We start from the raw sequence: 18,994 nt of genomic DNA on the forward strand, positions 1-18,994 counted from the left end.
CTGAGGATAGAACAATAGCCTTGTTTATTTGAGTGTCTCTAATGTATTTACCAACTATAAGGATTTCTGTGCACTGATTAGGGGTCAAAAGGTTATCCTGGAGTATTATTTAGCAAGATTGCTCTTTATTATAATGAACATTGAAAATGCACATCAATAAAGTGGTTATTTTTGAATGCTTTTTAGTGCTGTTGAGACAAATACAGTTTTGAAAGCCTAAAATGTGTCCCAGTTCTTTGAAAAATCTATTAGCTACTAACATATTATTTTCTGTCAGCTCTTTGAATTCACATTAATTGCATTAATGCAATAAATTAATTAGCATTACCACTTTACTTGTTTTCACAGCTGCTTAGCTACAGTGAATATTATTCTCTTAAATCATTCTGTCATAAAGTGTTAATTATAAATGTCTTTTATAATAATAATGGTTTCTATACTAGTAATAAAACCCTTGCAAAGAGTCATTGCAGTAAATGTAAGATTATTAGACTATTTCCAAACAATGCCAAAATGGTTAGCAAAATAGTTGTTTCATTAGATGCTGTTGATGATTGATTCCTTGAGGATCCTTTAAGTATTTTAATGAATCTCCATCTGTACCCAGAAAGCTTTGTTAAAAGTCAGGCATGTTTTTATATTTCAAATCCATATTTGCTGTTTAGAAAATGTGCATGTACACCAGCTCTGCTGCTCTGGAGAACCACCTCTTTGTACCAACTGGGGTCAGTCCTCCAAATCTAACCCAGCCAAGTCTCTCACAGATATTGGATGGGGTTGTGCTTCATTAAGGCTCAAACAGCTCCTCTTCTGTTACCTCTTTTTTACTCAAGAAATTTCTCCTCGTTCATCTTCCACTGTCTCACCACAACAAGAAGATGCTGGGTAACTTTAACCCCTTCTATGAGTTCTTGAAGCAAAGTGATTCCCAGATAATCAAGGCACATTTGCAACACTCAGTCGTCTACATGTGTTCAAGCATGTCAATGGATCTGGGTCTGTGTTCCTTCTATGAATTTTCTGATAATGACAGAAAAATTCAGAAGTAGTAAAAAATCAGTTTAAAAATGTAGTTGCCTGCCAAATAAATACAGTAGCTGCCAGTACCAAGTGTCAGGCCTAACTTCTGAATGGCTTAAACTAAGTGCTACATTACAATTATGGAAAGTTCCTGATTATAATAGGTCATTATTATTCTGCCAGTCATGAAAAGAGGATTGGGATTTCACAACTGAAAATTATTACCATGAGCAAAGTGTCATGTCAGACCTTTTCTACTTAAAAAAAGTTTGTTTGTAACACTGTATTTCTTGCTCTGTCTGTTTGAACAAGGAAACGGAGTAGATTTTGTCACAGCAAAAAAAAGTTCTGATTTCTTTCCTACAAACACTATCAGAATGAATCTTACCTAGATATTTCAAGTCAATTATATCCAAGCATTAGCTAATACAAATCTTCTTTTTTACATTTTTAATTAAAAATGCACCCACATATCAGACTGGATGTACTTAAGTTTAAATGATTTAAAAGCCAAGCCACAAAGTACTGAAAACACAAAAATTCAAATTCAGACCTTCTTTGTCAGTCTTTAAATAAAACAACTCGTTGCTAAAAATCTAATTATTCAATTGCAACCTCAGCTGCAAGTTTCTCATCCTTCAGTCTAGTTCTCCCATTGCTTATTAGGAAACCTAGGTCTCTACTAGGCACAATATTGTCAAAAAAAGAGGGAGTCAATATCAGAAAATTCAGCAGAGAAATGGCTCAAGAGGAGATAGGAAAAATATCAGAACTATGTTGTGTAATGCTTTACCTTTTTTAAATAATTCATTTAACCATGGAGTGGCAAAAGGCAAAATGCAAAATCTCACTGGAAACAAAAATAAAAATAAAGACATAAGGAAAGAAGAAAAAAATCTACTGGGACACTTGTTCAAACCCAGGTTGTAAGGTTCAAGACTGAAAATCAAGTAAGGATATTCTTGTGGCTAAATTCAGATATTAGATTAAGACTTGAATCAAGTTCAAAATCTGGCTCCACCACAAATTATGTGTGGGAGATTATGGCCTGATTTTCCAAAAATATCCCTGTGCTTAAAGAAGTACCCGCACACATTGGCTGTGTGACTGCTGTTGGAATTTGTGAGATTATATGCTTACACTGGTTAGGTACTTCTGCAAATTTTACCAGTACTTGTTAGTATATGTACTTATACAGAGCGCATCTGTGTTTGAGCTTCGATGAGGTATGTGCTTTTGAACCAAATCTCCTGACTGGTCCATCACCATGCATCTGCCTGCATCCTGGAGCACTCTCTGAACACACAAACGAGGCCTCTTTCAGATGAAACTAAGCTGCAAGATATGCTCCAGGAGGGCAGTTGATGCAGTCTAAATGCAAATAGGATTTCAGCCCATGGGACTGTGTCAGAAGTAAAAATCCATCAACTATGTATTATACAGACATGAAGTCCTCAGCACAAATTGTTTCACTCCACAGATACTAGTCCACACTACTTGTTACCATAACATCATATCCATTTCCATAACAGGACTTAAAAACCTGACGAAGGATCTCAGTTTAGGAAGCCATGGTGTATACAATCTAAAGCCAGACAGGATCTGAGAAAGAGGTGTTCCTCTGTCCCCTCTTTCCTGATAGGTTTGTTTGGTAGGTACTCCCAGAGCACGACTAACATACACCAAGTTCAGACTGCCCGAAATACATTGGCAGTTGTTTCTTTCTTCCAAAACAGCAGGAAAGGAGATGTCCGTGTTTCTACTGTAAAGAAGTGGTTGGAGCGATAACCCAGGAGGTGAAATCCTTCTTTGCATGGCTCAAATCCTCAACACTCCCATCCATATTTTGTGTTCCAGATACCAACCTGCAGGTATGGGCACCAGCCATCTTTTCTGTTGCATGTATTCTACTGTACAGAATATGGCTGAAGAATATTGAGAAGAAATAGAAAGAAATGAAAAAAAACCTGTAAATTCAAAGAGCAGCATTGGATTAGTGACATAGGGAGACTTAGGTTCTTTGCTTTCTGACCTGTTTATGCATTTTATATGAGACATTCACTGGATAAGTAATGCATCAAAAACTATCAGAGTGGTTCACAAACTCCTCTCCCCTTCAACAAAGGGCAGCTGTGTGAAGCAATGATATCAAACTACTTTTTGCTCTCCTTTACTGATCTGGTGAATCTTGAATAGATTGCAGCAATAGCCTTCTACCTAATAGCAGTATAACATAAACCTGTAGGATTTAGGCAGCTTTTCTGGGAGATGGAGGGTATTTGTTTGAATTCCAGGAGAAGGAGTCAAAATCTGGTGCCCCCTGCCATGGAGAATGTGTCAAACCCTTGCATTGGGTTTCTACCATTATTTTTCCTCCTGCTGTGGTGAGAAGAAAGAAAGTGCCCTTACTGCTTTTAGAAGAATGGGGATAGAGGCATACCTTCAGGGGAGGATTCTGGTAAGTGAGAAGTTTATAGCAACACCTCAGGAAGAGGAGGCTCTAAGTTTTCTCGTTATTTCCTATTAGCATACCTCCCTTCAGAGTATGCTGGGTTTCTTGTCTTTCCTTGGTGTCTAAACCTCAGTGTGTGTTCAGAGGCTCAGCCACCAGCAACCTTTTGAACCTTTCAAAATACTGAAGTAGCTCTTCCTCTCTGCCCCCAACAAAAATGATGATGCTGATAGTCTCTGGAGCAAGTGGTCAGGGAGGTAACCTGACCCTTCTTCTGAAATCTGCAACTTTATAGTGAGTCGTACCTCAGCTAGTGAGCCAAGGTCCAAACCAGGGAGGAACCAGAGGACTAGCAATCCTTCTTATCCTCCCCCTAGCACCACCAAAATTTCAAGTATAATGTGCCAAGACCCCCAAGCTGGGAGCACAGTTGTCCTGCTTCAGTTTTTGACAGACAGAAGAGGGAGGACTACCTCCTGGTAGGACAGGAAGAGCCCCACCTCCCTGTGGCTGGACTGGAGATGCCACCCAAGCTGCTCTACCTCCTTTCAGAAGGAAGAATGATAGATGAGCAGAGGTAGAAGCACAGTAGTTCAGACAGGGCCAGGGCACACACAACACCATGGACTGGAGTATGTCAGTAGCTTTGCCAAAATAATGCAGTTTTCTTGGTGCCAAGCAATTTGGGATTCATGTGTCCATTTACAACTGCTGTACTGCTGTGGTGCTGGTATACCAGTCACCTGTAGTGGGCTTAAGGGTAGGAAGATTAAACTTTTTAATCTTGCAGTTCAGCACTGCCCCTCCCGAGGCCTGCATGTGATATTGACAAAACATGAGATGCCCAAAGCACTCCAGAACCAGAGAATAACTCAGTTAAAGGGGTCTGTACCAGGTCTTTCCTGGCCTTCATGTCCCATCCAAGCTGTGGAAACCCTTGCCTTTCCTGTTCCATTTCATTTACAAGAGGGAAAACCAGCACTCTCTTCCTACCCTCTGAAACATGTAGCACCAGGAATTATGGAGCCAGAAAAAGACCTTTAAACAGGCTAATGCAAGGAGCTGCCACAGGGCAGCTCCACAAAACCCAAAGCACGAGGGGCTGATGAGCACCTCTGGCCTCATTTAAAAGAGCAGTCCTGAGAGGCTGAAGTATTTGGATCCCTGCGCTGCCTGGTTACGAGAGGCTGGCCAGAAAAGACATTACACCTCTTCTCTCACCTATACATCTGATATTTTCTTCAAAGAGACCACAAGCAAGTGGATGCTGCATACTTAGAGCCTCCTCAATCCTCCTCAAGCCTCCATCCTGCTTGGGATGCAGCTAGGAGGAAGAGGGACACCCAGAAACTTACGTGTACTCAGGGTCCCAGTTTAAACACAGCCTTTGTTTACACCACCACAGACTATAAACCCCTATTTAAATTTTTGGCTGAAAGGTTGTTTGGTGGCAGCTTTCTCTGAAAGCATGCCACACTTAAAAGAGCTGCGAGTTGCTCCCTCATTAACTCAGTGTACTTCCAATTTATTTTTCATCAACTGCTACATCCCTAAATATTTTCTTTTAATATACTGTCTCAGAATTTACACAGCAAGCTTCCCTATGCTGCGTGGCTGAGAGGAAGTGCATACTGTGATGATTGCAGCTCTTCCATGATGAAAAATATCTATCATTATATGCTGCCCCCCCAGTTCTTATGTACACTTACAATAGCTACACTTTGGTGCAATCAAAAAGCTTTTTATAAAGAACTTCCATATAATCAAGAAAGAAAAAAAAAGTTATCTGTACAAAAACACTGCCAAGGACTTAATCGTGTTAGAAACTGCCAGGCTGTTGAGAAGTGCTCTCTGCACATCTGAGCTCTTTGCCAATGGAGAGTCCTCAGTAGGTGTCAGAAAGCACTCTGCACCTAGAAGAATGAGACCACAGACCGGCACCTTGCTGAGACTTCCTGGCAGCTCAGTAGGTTAAATTGCATGTGCCTATTTGGGACACATGCTCTGGCAAAGGCCAGAGTTACAAGTGCAGAAGGTAAAAGTGCACATTGAAGCAATGAGAAAATGAATATCATAAAGAATTAAAATTTGAAACATCTACAAGGGTCTTTAATTAATTATACTATGGACAAAAGCATTACTGAAAGAAGACAGCAGAAAGAGGTAACTCTGAAACCCATCAAACTGAATAGAAAAGGGGACCCTCTGCGTGCCTGAGCCAAATCCCACTGAATCTACATGACTCTGAAATGGCTGTGGCTCAATCAGCTGGGAGATGCTGCTCTCCTACTGCACCCTTTTATAAAACCATCTGTTGGACTACACACAGGCTCCACACAGAAAAAAATTGCAGGAGTCGCACTGTTTTCTCCTGCCTCACAAAACTGCTGTTTTAAATATAAACACATTCTATTGAAAATATAAAGGCTATTCTTCACCAATTTTTTTAAAATCCAAAACAGTTCAACATGAATTTGCAAAATATCCCAGGCAACATGAATAGGCTTTTTGTGGATAAAAAGTTTTGTAAAAAAAAAAAATTAATATTACTTGCAGCTCTAGAGTATATCTCTAAATTTAAAAAAAAAAGGGGGGGTTTCAAAAGGGACCGGAGCGAAATTTGATGAACACGCTCTTTCTGTCTTTCCTTGCCCACAGCATTTAAAGGCAGCAGGGACATTGTGACAACACAGACAGCTAATTGCAAGGAAATGGATGTCTGATGCCATTAACACTACCCACTTTCGTTGGACATTTAAAATAAAAACAAAACATGCCACTAGGCACACAGTTCTCTCCCTGGGGTGGAGATGAGAGAGCGCCTGAACTACCTGTGATAGATGTTAAGTCGGATTGCCTAATGCACTCCTGGAGGGAGCTCAGATGATACACCTAAATGAGGGTAGTATTTGAACATATATAAGACAGAACAGAATGCTTGAATCCAGTGGAGTACACGTTCAGTCTTAATTTTAGGAAAGAACTATAAAACTCCACCATTTAAACCCACTGAAGTTGTCATTTAAGTATTCTAAGTAATTACAAATAATATTATCTCTAAAGAAAAATGACAAATAACCTACTTTACTTAGGCCATACACAGGAAATTCTCCATATGAACTAGTACATGTAGAGAGAAATAGAAATAAGCATTTGTGGCAAAAAAAAAGCTGTCTGAAAAGTAAGTATTTGTCCTAAATTTGAAAGTAGGAAAAGGAATACCTGATGATCACTCATTTAGCATTAGTAGCAGGGGGAATGATACAAAGCCATTCCTTATTTCATTGGGTGTTCATACATAGGCATTACTCAAATGCAGAGTGAGATGAAGAATAGGAAGAGGAAAAAGAAATTAAAATGACTGAAAAAATTGCTCAAAATCTTAGGAATGCTTGATCTCATCTAATCATAAATGATAGATTTAAACTACTTTAAAAATTCAATGAATATATTTGTTTTGAAAATACACCTACAAAATATCATCTTGGTCCAATTTTAAACAGCCATATACTAAACCTCCAAAAAAGTTTGGAAATACCAATAGGTTATTAATTATAGTGGCACTGTTAAGCACTGTTGCAATTATTGAACCTACCTGACTAACACCTGCAGTATTACTAGCTTTCAACTTGAAATAATACCTTCATTATAACTCATCGTCTTGTTTTAATACTGCACACATTGTTTTAAACACTTATTTTCACACAGTGAAACATGACCTTGACTAGATTAAACTGTATCATTTTGAATAACTTGGTTTCCCTCTATTTTAGTTAAGAAAAACAGCTTGACTGTTTTATTGTTAGAAGTCAGAATTTGAAGTTATAATATATAAACACAGCAGATCATATTGTTATTGAATGAGATTTTTGTCGATAAGTTGCTCTACAATTCACTACATTGCCCTGTTTAGAGGAAAATTGAGTAGCTACTATTTACAATTTGGGCTACAACCTGAATTCACTGAAATCAGTGGGAGATTCTCCTATTAATTTTGATAGCAGCAGGATTTGACCATTAATGTAATAAAACAGGTAGTGTAAAAAAAGTCCCAGTTCCAATCACTACTGGATTAGCAGTCTGCAATTAATTTGCATTGTCTCAAGTTGTTGGATAAAATTAAACACCTACAAATCTAGTTATGAAACATATAAAGTTAAAACAGATAATAATTAAAAGTCTGACCTAACAAGATATTAAATTACTATTTGATGTCCAAACAAATCTTAATAAGTAGCCATTAATTTAACACAGTTATTGCCTAGAAAAAGTAGATAATATTTTTATAGCCAAAGTTTCTTTTACTTATGTGTACTTATGTTGTGCCTTTCGTATCTCTGAAACGATCTCAGCAGTAAATTGGTTGTGCTTGTCTGTTGATTGCGATGTGAAGAGGCTGGTTGGACCAGCAGCTGAAGGACTCTATTTATATACCTGGCTGGTTAGATTAAATGGACCTGCAGGAAGAACCAGCCCTATCAGAGCTTCTTCAATGGCTTCCATCTTGACCTTGAATCTGACCTTTGCTATGGTCCACTTCCATCTCCATAAAAATGAGCTAAAGCCTAGATTGTCATCTATTTGCTCTTTTGTGTTTTCCCAGGTTTAATAACATATTCCTAGATCTGACTAAAACAGATTAATTACCACACTTCAGTGTGAATCATAGGAAAAGAGTTTGCAGTGCACAAGTGAATAGTTGTATGCAATTCCTCACAATGCTGAACTGACATTGTTATTCAAATCAGAAAATGCTGATTACTAGGATAACAGAGGGAAAGAGGTTCCCACCACAGAATGAAATGAAAGGTCAAACAGCTTAAGGGGATCAAACAAATAAAATATGCAAGATAAGCGATTTCAGTACTTGCATGGCTGTGATCTCGAACTGAGGCTCTTCCCTCTGCATCCACTCTCATTGTGAAGGTAGCGTATACAATGAATGACCAATTCACTGGTTTAGATACAGTGTATTATCTCACCGGAAGTGATAATGAGAATTTCACTGCTTATGATGCCAGTGTTTTCCAAATTTGTGAAGGTGGGAATTTATCAATGAGTGTTCATTTTCACTCTTCTGAAGTTCATTGAATAAAATGTGCACAGGTCCTAATATCTATGTCTCAAGTAATTATATTTTGTCTGTAAGGGGGGAAAGGATGTTTTTATCAGCCCTGCAGCCTACACAGAAAACACCACTGCCTCTTTGCAGAGACTCTATTTCACTTTTGGGAGGACAAGACCAAAAAATGAAATTTGCTTCTCCCTTTCTACCTTTTGTATTCAGCACATACTGCTAAGTCACTGTAACTTTCCTATTTCCTCAATCCATTTTCCTTTTGTAGTTTGCTTCCCTCACTTACGCATTTACATGTACAATTTACACAAAAGCATTTTAGGACCTGGTCTTCTACAAGAGCTCTGAAGCACCTTTTCAGTCTCCAACTATTAGCCTCTAATACATATTGCATAATCACCTAGAGGCCTCAGGTAGGATTCAGAGCTTAACAGCCAGCCTCTTCAAGTTTAGCTAATCGTTTGGTCCTCCCTCATGCAGGCTGGAAAGAGAGTATCAGCAAAGGTTTTCTCCCAAATCTCAGTTAGTAGAAACCCACCAGCAACATGCTTTCTTAAGAGATCACTCCAACTGTGAGGAAAGACTCCTAATCCATAGGCTCTGCCTCCTTTCCTATCCTTGTTTGTGACAACTGCACTATGAAATGAAGTCCTGTGTAGTAGCAGCCAGCACCTATGGTATAATGAAGGCTATCAAATTATTTGAATTTCTATGCAAAGCTGTGTGATCGTCATTTACCATACTGAAGTAAGTGATAGCAAGTTTAAGACAGCTCAGTTGGTGGAAATGGGCTGATTCACCACCAGAGTATTACAGCTTTAAGGTAAACCCCCCCAGTCAGTCCTATTTACCATGCAGTAGTTTAGTTAGCAGAGCAGATTTGTTCAACTAGTTACCTTTTGCACCTACTCTAAAAGCAGGGCAGCTACTTACTGAAGAGAAGGTCTTCTCATGAACTTAAGTGGACTTTTTTAAGCCTGGAGTGACCAGCACTTGCAGTATTTCTGTTCTCAATAAGTTTTGTTTTAGTCGTCCCACGTCAATAAGATTCAGTAGCGGTAAAAGTCAGCCTGGTAACTTTTGATTAGACTTAAAAATACCACTATCAGCTTTCTTACTGTCTGCAGCTCTGAATACCATGGATATGAACCTAAAGGTTTTTGGTATCTTTTCTCAACATTTAAGAAATGTGAAACTGACTGACTAGCTTGAGTTTGCTTATTGTAGTCATAACAAATCATAAAAAACTCAGGTTCCAAGAAAAAGCTGCTAGCAGCATAAGATATAATCGGTTGATGCTACTCTGAAAGATTTGGCTTAGAAACAATGTGTTGACAGGATATGTCTATACCAGCAATTGGCAATAGAGTGGAGTCAAGAGCAGCAGCAATGACAATGTGTTTGTGTCATGGTGCTGAGGTATAACTTATACCAAAGGCAGTTCTAGCAACAGGTACCAAGGACTGTATAGATTTTCTTTTTTTTTTTTTTCAAAATTTGTATGGGTCATTAGTATGTTTAAGTTTTAAATCTCACCACTAGACAGTTTCAGGTGATGGTTATGGTAATGCTCTCACAAATAGAATATGGGGTTGGGGACACAGTTTGACTGCAATAAATATTATAGAGAGTATTTGCTTTGCAGATCTTTCTGTTGCTCAAAATCCCTACCATAAATGTGATTCCATGTGTCAAAAGATAAATCTCCTTTAATTTATTCAGATATTTTTAGCTACTCACTGATTTGAGCATGTTTGAAAAGCAACTTTCAGAGCCATCTGAATGAATAATTGTCATTACAGATGAAAATGTTGGTATAGAAAGTACTCTTACAACCATCCAGTCATGTACAAGGAAAAGGACTACCCACTACATCAGACCATTCACAGTCACTGATCCACCAAGTGATGGTGCCTTGATTTGTTCATTGCTTCTATGTGGCAACCAAGTAATGGATAGATTTTTGGCATTCTCATATAATTTCTGAGAAGGATTAATAAGTAAGAAGAGGAAAAGGAACAAAGGCCAAGGATGACAAGTAAAATACCCAGTCTATTTGGACCTAGCAGCACATTTTTAATCACCAAAATGATTCAATTGCTCATTAGGACTTCAAAAAAAGTATTTAATTAGAGTTTCCTGGGTCAAATTTGGGTTGACACAGCACAAAGTATATTATTCTATGCTTTTGTTCTGCCTTCTATAAATTACCTTCAGAAGGAGTTAAACAATGGTAGCACTGTGATACAATGGCCTACTGACACTTGTCAAGGAAAAGGTGCTCGTTGCTGACTTCTGTACTGTTTGCTATTAGATAAATAGACATACAAACTTCTGGCTATTCAGACCTTGCAATCTTTTATCCCCAAGAGAAAACCATTGATCTTTTTTATCAGAACATATGTCAAAAACTAGCAGCAAAATACCCATGATTCCTGGTATTCTGTTCCCTTGGGCTCTCTGTGAAAAGAGAGATTGAATTTTACATTTTAGGGTGGATTTGCTCTTATATTAGCCTTTTTTTTCAGCATTTCATTCTACAAAATTGCAGTGATGGGGAGAAAGCAGAACCAGCAGTGTTAACTAAATGGAACAAATGGATGTTTTTCCCCCCCATTCAGAATTTTGAGCGGAATTCCAAACAAGTGAATCTTTTCTGGGTCTGAAAGCTACAGGATATTGGCTTTAACACTATGATAACACTACCAAATGCCCTGTATCTGTGATACTTGGGGGACTTACTCCACCCACTGAAAATGCTGAATGAAATCTTGCCTCACAGGAGGAGAAGTTGATAGCTCCCCAGACACCCGAAGGGAAAGGTGCACAGCCACCAGCTGTAGCCTCCGGGTTAGCTGGGAGCGCACAGCACACATGCATGCACACACGCTGCCTTCCCTTTAGCTGCTGGCCAGCCTCCAAGAAAAGCAAGGCTTGCTCAGCACAAGGCGCAGGAGAATGACTATTCACACGTGTTTACAGAAACAGCTGTGAGGGGAAGGCATGAGTTTACAGCAGCGTCAAATACACGTGTTGGCTGTCATACCCTAATGCCACTGTTCTATCAGGAAAAGAAAAGGAAGATGGGGAATCAGTCCTCACAGGGTTGTTTTACATACATCTGACCAAAAAAAAAATTATCCGATTATGCAATCCTGCAGAAACATTTTGCTGATTATAAAAGGCCTCTCTTTTTGTATTCTAACTTGGTTAAATAAAAAAGATTGGATTTAGTTAATATCTGAACAAGTTAATAACTCTGCTATTACCATCACCTCATCCAAAGAGATTAAACAACCCTTTTGTGATTTTTTACCTTCCCCTGTTATGAGGAAACCTGTTTCATCACTACAATCTGCTCCAGATTTAAAAAAAAAAAAAAAAAAAAGAGAAAAACAAAGCCCAAATAAATAATCTAATATGGCTTCAACCTAATAATGTTTTCAAGATTCTTGCAAATCTCAGTTTATACATACTAAAATAGCAACATTTGACACTGCAATCAAGTTTATTTAAATAAATTAAGTTCTAATAAAAAATAACATCTTTGACATACTGAGAAAATGTTAACCTTGCATTTTGTAAATTTTTTACTCAATTCCAGCTACAAAATACTTTCAGTATGGAAAGAAATGTGATCTTTGACCTCTACCCCAGCTCTATGCTTCTGAATCAACTTTCAGCAGTGTAACAGAAAGCAAGCAAGCAAGAAATAAAGTGATACCACAAATCAAACTGCTATGGGATTGGAGGACAGGGTATGTTCACAGATTACTCTCTTTCTGTTTGAATAAGTTTATTTCTGCATGTGTTCCCCAGATGTTTTATTGTAAACCTAGTATTGATGACTGTGCTAGCCAAGAATTATCACTGAACTGTGAAGAAATATTTTTTTGTGAATCGTGCAATAAATCTGGAGGTTTTTTCTTTCTGTTTTTAAGATAGTCTTTCATTTGGGGGCAGGATTCCTTTATATCTGTGATTTCACTGGGCTTTATTGCCTGGATAGTTATTAATGCCTCCTATTGCTAAAGCACTAAGTCTTTTATCAGAAGAACTAAAGAATTTAAGGTTATTTAATGCAGACTTTTAACACATTCATAATATGTTAATTTAAAAGACAAAATTAGATGTGACAGTCTGACCTCTAGTCCACAGGAACCAGTTTCTCAATGAAAGGTCTGATCAGCTAGGGTGAATTTTTGCATTAGGAGTGGATTCTCACAAATGTTATTGCTGAAATTCTCCAAAATTCATAACTCCTTTATGTAACAGGGCAACTCTGGTGGACCAATGTCAGCTGGAAGCAAGAAAAAGAGGTGGAAACAGCTTAAAATTGTTGCTCATAAAATACTAGTAGCTTTCCCTGCTTAAAAGTTCAGTGCTTTTTGAGTGTGCCTATTTGCAATGAGCAGTCCAGGGACAAATACCTGCTGTACACAACATCCCTTCACACTCAACATCTCTTGTGCTGCTTTTGCATGCAAACGGCCTGGAGAAGGTACTGCAGAGTCCTTGCAGCTCCCTCTGCACTTAGGGGCTAGCACCGGGAGAAGGAGGTGACACAGCAACATCTGTAATGCAACAACCTGCCCCGTTCCTGCTGCTGCGGGGGAAAACAACCAGACAGGGGAGACAGACAGAGGTTCATTGAGTTGAGGAGTTGCTCAGAGGTATGGTGGAGAGTGCAATGGACTTGAGCAGGCACATCTCAGTTTTAGGACGATAAAGCTTAAAACGATCTGGAGAAATGGAAAAATTTCCTTTCCTCACTCCAGAAGGTAATGAATTATTTGCACTAAGACTGGAGACTAAATGAAAAACATTTAAAAATTCTGGCCATGCATCAGTGTGGATGACCTGCTCTTCTCAAATATAAAAAATGGAAGAAAAGAGGATAAAGGCAAAAAATAAAATCCATATGTATCACTGAATTAAATTTTTGTATTCAGCACTTGCATATCTTGATCTACAAAGTCCTGAAAGTATTTGAAATGATTGTGAGAGGGCATGAACTGATATGCATTATACAGCTATGAATAAACACTGAGGAAAAGCAGCAGTATCATTGTTACAACCTGCACAAGACCCAAGATTTGCTTTTGAACCCTTACACTGGCGCAGTATCTGTAGTTCCCATACCAGCAGAGAGGACCTCTTGGTTTTAGTAGAAATGCTCACATTCTTACCGAGCAAACTCCAGTGCTGAGGCTTTTGGATGTTAATGTTAATATCCTGCACTTGTCTACACTGGAGAGCTGAAAGAACTCAGAAGCTCAATGTGAAATTTCCTTGAAAATAAACTCTGTATTAAAACCATGAGGAAATTTGTCTTGTAGCTGACTTGACACTCAGTGTCTATAATTCAATCTACAGTTTAAACTGTAATAAGAAATAGCATTTGGCATCCTATAAATACAGTTGTTGTTAAGGCAGCTGGAAAATACTTAAATACTCAAATAATTCTGTTGTCTAAAGTATTGTTTATTGTTTATATATCACAGGATCATTTATGAATCCTATGAAATTATGGGATTTGTTTTTAATCTACAATAACTGTCATTTAATTTTGTTTTACATCCTCTCATTGTATGCATATTAGCTTTTTGGCACCCAGTGGCAACAACTTCCTAATAAATTGGATTCTGTGGCACTGTTTCAGACGTGCTTTAAACAGCATGTTAAAGCAATTTTGGAATTAAGTGGTCTTAGAGACACAGGCAAATGCTGCCTTTAATTCTATGCTCTCATTGCTGCATTCAAATGCTACCCCAGGCTTTCAGTCACACTATGCACACTGGTCAGCTCAGCTCTGAATGACTAAAACTAAAATCTCACAACTCAATATGCTCCTATATATGTCATAACTATATTTCCTGATTTACACCTTGACTGCCTGTATTCTCTCAAAATTGAGAGAATAATTAGTTCATATGCAGTTATCTTGGAGAATTGTCTTGCCATGACAGATGAAAGTGCACATCACATTTATGTACATTTATGCATACCAACATGTCACCTACTTTTACACTACAAATAAGAGAGACTTCTCAGTGAAAATATACAGGAACTTTGTAGTATGGCTTGAGATTCACCATGACACGTTAAGCCATTAACTTTTTTAAACTCCACCTGTGCCATAATAGATCCCATTATGGAAATTCAGGTCCTGAATTTGTACTTTTATACACTTAGCCTTAAAACCCAATCAGTCTTCTAATGGCAGAAATTATTTCCCTCTTTCTCACTGCAGGACATGATATTCAGGAGTTCCCCGAAACTGTGTGCTGGGAATTACAAGATTTTACTTCTTACAGGCTTAAGGTAAATAACTCCTTAGAGGTCACTGACTACTACACCTACCCTGCGGAGGTGAGCAAGTGCTGAAGACATGCCGCTGCTTCTTGCCCTGTCTGTAAGGTGCTGCAGTAGGGTACTGCAGCAGTTTGCTGCAGCTTCCCCAAGCTGCTTCTCTCCTGCTGTTCAATATACCTTCTGGATTTCCTTTTGTGACTCCCCCAGGCTCCAAAGGGGAGAGTGGAAAGGACAGCAAGGGGGTGTCAGGTCACTCATGTTCATCACAACCAGGGAATGCTGAGCTGCATGAGCAGCAACCCAGGGGCTTCCTATTCAGACACGGCCTCAGCGTCCCATATGCAGCTGAAAATAACCACCCCCAAATAAAGCCAATGCAGGGAAATTCTGTTTATTCATTGTACACAATTCTGTTTGAGTTTCAAAATGCATAACTTGAAAATACAGTATTCTTACCTTAAAATAGGGGTAATGCTGAAAATTGATAAAGCCACTCCTAAAAAAATTACACCCAGTTTTACAGAAAATCCCTGAAATTTCAGTGTCAGCTTGACATTGACTACCTTGTGAAATGTGACTGACTTAAGTGTAAACATCCTGACATTTTGAGGATTTACAACTTTCATAAAGTCTTCAGCCTAAATCACAATTACTACTACCTTTTCATAATAGTTAATACTGTTATCACATAAGCAGTCACAATGTCAACATTCATCAACTATAAGACACTGAGTACAGGGATGAGTCTTTCCCACCGGACAGAAAACCTGCCAGTTTTCAAAGCTGTGTAACTTTTTTTGATGTTAACCTACTCTTATGCTAGCACTGGGCATTAAAATAGAAAGCTATATTTAAAAAAAAAAATATCTCAGAAATAGCTTTTCAAATGTCCAGCACTAATCCCATGAAATTATTGCAAAAATGCCAGCTGTCATGCAGATATCTAAATAACAACCATAGGCACATATCCTCTGTACCTTGCATCAGTGTGCCAAAAATGTGGTCACAAAGCCAAAACCTGGCAAGGCTGATAAAATTATATTCAAGTTCAGGTAAAGCAGGTAAGAAAGAAGCAGTACCCAATGTCCAAGCTCTAGGTTTAGGCGCTTCTGCACACATGCACATGTGTGCACGCAAGCAGGAATAGATGATAGGAGAAGAGTAGGAGCTATCACCTGTGCAGGGCTTTTAAGTGCACACATGTGCAGACAGCCAGGAGTGAACCATAATCCAGTGGTTCCAGAAAGTATGTGGTGTAGAAGAACGGCCACACCCGGTCAGATGCTCTGTCCATTTGTTCCCTCCTAGTTCACTCTCCTGCTGCCAAAAGTTTAGTGAGACTAATTAATTCCCTGATCTATAATTAAGCTTGTATTTTTAAACAGTTTCATGACATCTATTAACACTTTTAGAAGAAATAGGATATGCTACACACTAAAAATGGCATTTCAATACTTTTGACTACTGACATTGCTGATTAATGTACTGGTATTTTAACAAGCAAACTAAAATGTTGTTATTATATTTGCAATTTCCTTGACTTCAGAAAAGCAAAATGAACATCAAATGTAGACTAAAATTGCTTAGACAAATAGCTCTTTTTCTAGCTGAATTTGAGGCACGTTGCTTTTGCCACTCAACTGCCTAACTTAGTTATGCTTTCATATAGTATACTGCCCACTGGTTAGACGCTGCACTTAATATAATGTGCGTTGTCATTTCATTGGTACATATTATGCCTAGGTAATTTTGTGTTATATATAGTATTGTCAGCCATTAATTTTGTAGTTATCTGGGAAAACACAGGCAGATATCAGCAAGGAAACCTGATGATAAAACATCCTTATTATCTAGTGTGTTGGTATTTTAAAACAAAACTCGTGCACATGCCTCAGATGCTATTTCATTGATATGATCCTTTTGAGAAAACTAAGCTATTACGTTCAAAGATTCACGTATTATTCTGTTACAGAAATAGCTTTATTTTACATGGATTGTTTTTTAAGACATGATGGACATATTATTCATTGAATGGTTTAATCTCAGTTATATTTTGATCTCCAGAACATAATGAATGAATGCTGCAATCTAATTTTGGGGGTTTTTAAAACATTTTTGTTCTTTGAAAATCATCCGCTTGACCATTTCTTTGAATCACCTATTTTTTGATAAATACTAAAACACCTCTCTCCTATTCTAGATCTTTAATATCTTCCTTCTCTCAACAACTCTTTTCCAAACTGAAGAGTTTTATTCTATTTAGTACTCTTTGCACACAGGTCTTTCCATATCCTTTATCATTCCTGTTATCTTTCCAGGTCTGTTCTCTAATTCTACTATACCCATTTTGAATGGGCAGTGTTAGTCAACACAGGGACATAATGACATTTCAGGTTTAGCTCCACTCCTTTCCCAAAAATTTCCTACAGCTCTCTCTGACTTTTTGACTGATGATGAGAATCGAGCCATTTTTTCAAAGGCCTATCCACACTGACTCCCATATCACCTTCCTTAGTGCTGAGTTAGAATTGAGCACTGCATGTATACGTAGGGTTATGCTTCCAGGGGTACACTATTCTGCAACATGTCTATCAGGTAAGTTTTTCTGCTGGGCTGAGAAACAAGAAGTCAGGGAAGAAACTTATTACTGGAGCATATTTTCCATTGCATCTCAGCAGCTTTCACTTCTCAGCTGACCCCTGAGTGATAAAACTAGAAAAAAATAAACTCTCCTCATTTCTCCTCTTCCATCTCACCAGTGCACTTCAGTACAGAGTTTCCACAATTAGAGTATAAGTGATCTTGTGCTCCTGCTTTTGAGGAAAATCCTACCCTATTGGTATTTTTCTTTGAGGGATGCCCATCAGCAGAGGAAAGGGATCAGGTCTGTGGAGGGCAACCTGAGAAGCAGGTTTTGGATAGATTCCTCTCTGCAAGGAATGGATTACTACTTGCCATTGCACTGCTGTGGCCGTCCCAGTGTTTAGAGAGCGGAGGAAACATTATGCTCATCTTTCCTTCTTCTCTTACAGAAAAGTAGCTGGTAAAGTAACAGGGGTCATTTATACCATATGAGTGATGCATTGGCCACAAACCACCTGCTGTACTGATTTGCAGACCGGGATAGATGGGTGAAACTCATCCATCTTTAAAAGATCCCCCAGACCTAGGTGTCTTAGGTGGGCACTAGACATGCTCCATAATTCAGTATAAGCTGTAGTTACTAAACATTCTGGGGAGAACATGGGTGTTGAATGAAGTGCAAAGTATTAGATGTTGTTGAAAGGAAGGGGAGTTTGTCAAGACTGTGAGATCAGGCTGGCAAAGAAAATAACTCTTTATGATAGGCTTTTGTTAATAAACTTTGCATGCTTTTTTGTTTCTATTTTTTTCCTTCCCTCCTGAGCATGAGGCAGGGAAAAAAATGGACCGTTTGTATTACAGTTATTTGCAATCTAATTTGCCAGGCCAAAGGATAGTCTGAATGATCTAATTCTCAATAACCTACAGGACCGCGGTGAAGTACAAATCATCTTAGAGGACCCAATAATTCTGTTTCAATTGATCAGCTTTTTAGGCAGTATCCTTTGGTTGAGACTTTTCAGATAAGTAAAGTAAAGTAAATTAGGTTGAAAACAAAATGCTAGTTTCTGAAATGTGGATTTCACAATGTATTTTTGATCTGATAGGAGCTTGGTAGCATTTCTTCTATCTGCTTGAGGCCTACTGAGCTGCACATACTGTACTCTATCAAAGCCCAGTTCTTTGCAGCTCAGTGAATAAAATACTGCAGTTTCTCCCATTGACTGACTGAAATAAAATAATCTATGATGCATGAACAAGTCTAAATGAAATAATAATATCCTTAGCAGTGAAAAACGGATTGGTAATACAGTAATTGAGCAGATTTATTGCCATCTCCTTGAGCTAGCCTGCTGAAACAGCCTGCTATTTTATTTAATCTCATATCAGAGGAATTACTGGCTGGTAATCCATTGTTAAACATCATTTAGAATGATGGATGAAAATGTCAGCTTTTCCAACATAATCAATTCATATCTCATTAGCACATATTATTTATGATTCTCATAATGGGACCTGCAGGGGTCTCCAGGGGGAAATGGAGACCT

Source organism: Mycteria americana, chromosome 2, assembly GCF_035582795.1.
Source record: "Mycteria americana isolate JAX WOST 10 ecotype Jacksonville Zoo and Gardens chromosome 2, USCA_MyAme_1.0, whole genome shotgun sequence".
Lineage (NCBI taxonomy): Eukaryota > Metazoa > Chordata > Aves > Ciconiiformes > Ciconiidae > Mycteria > Mycteria americana.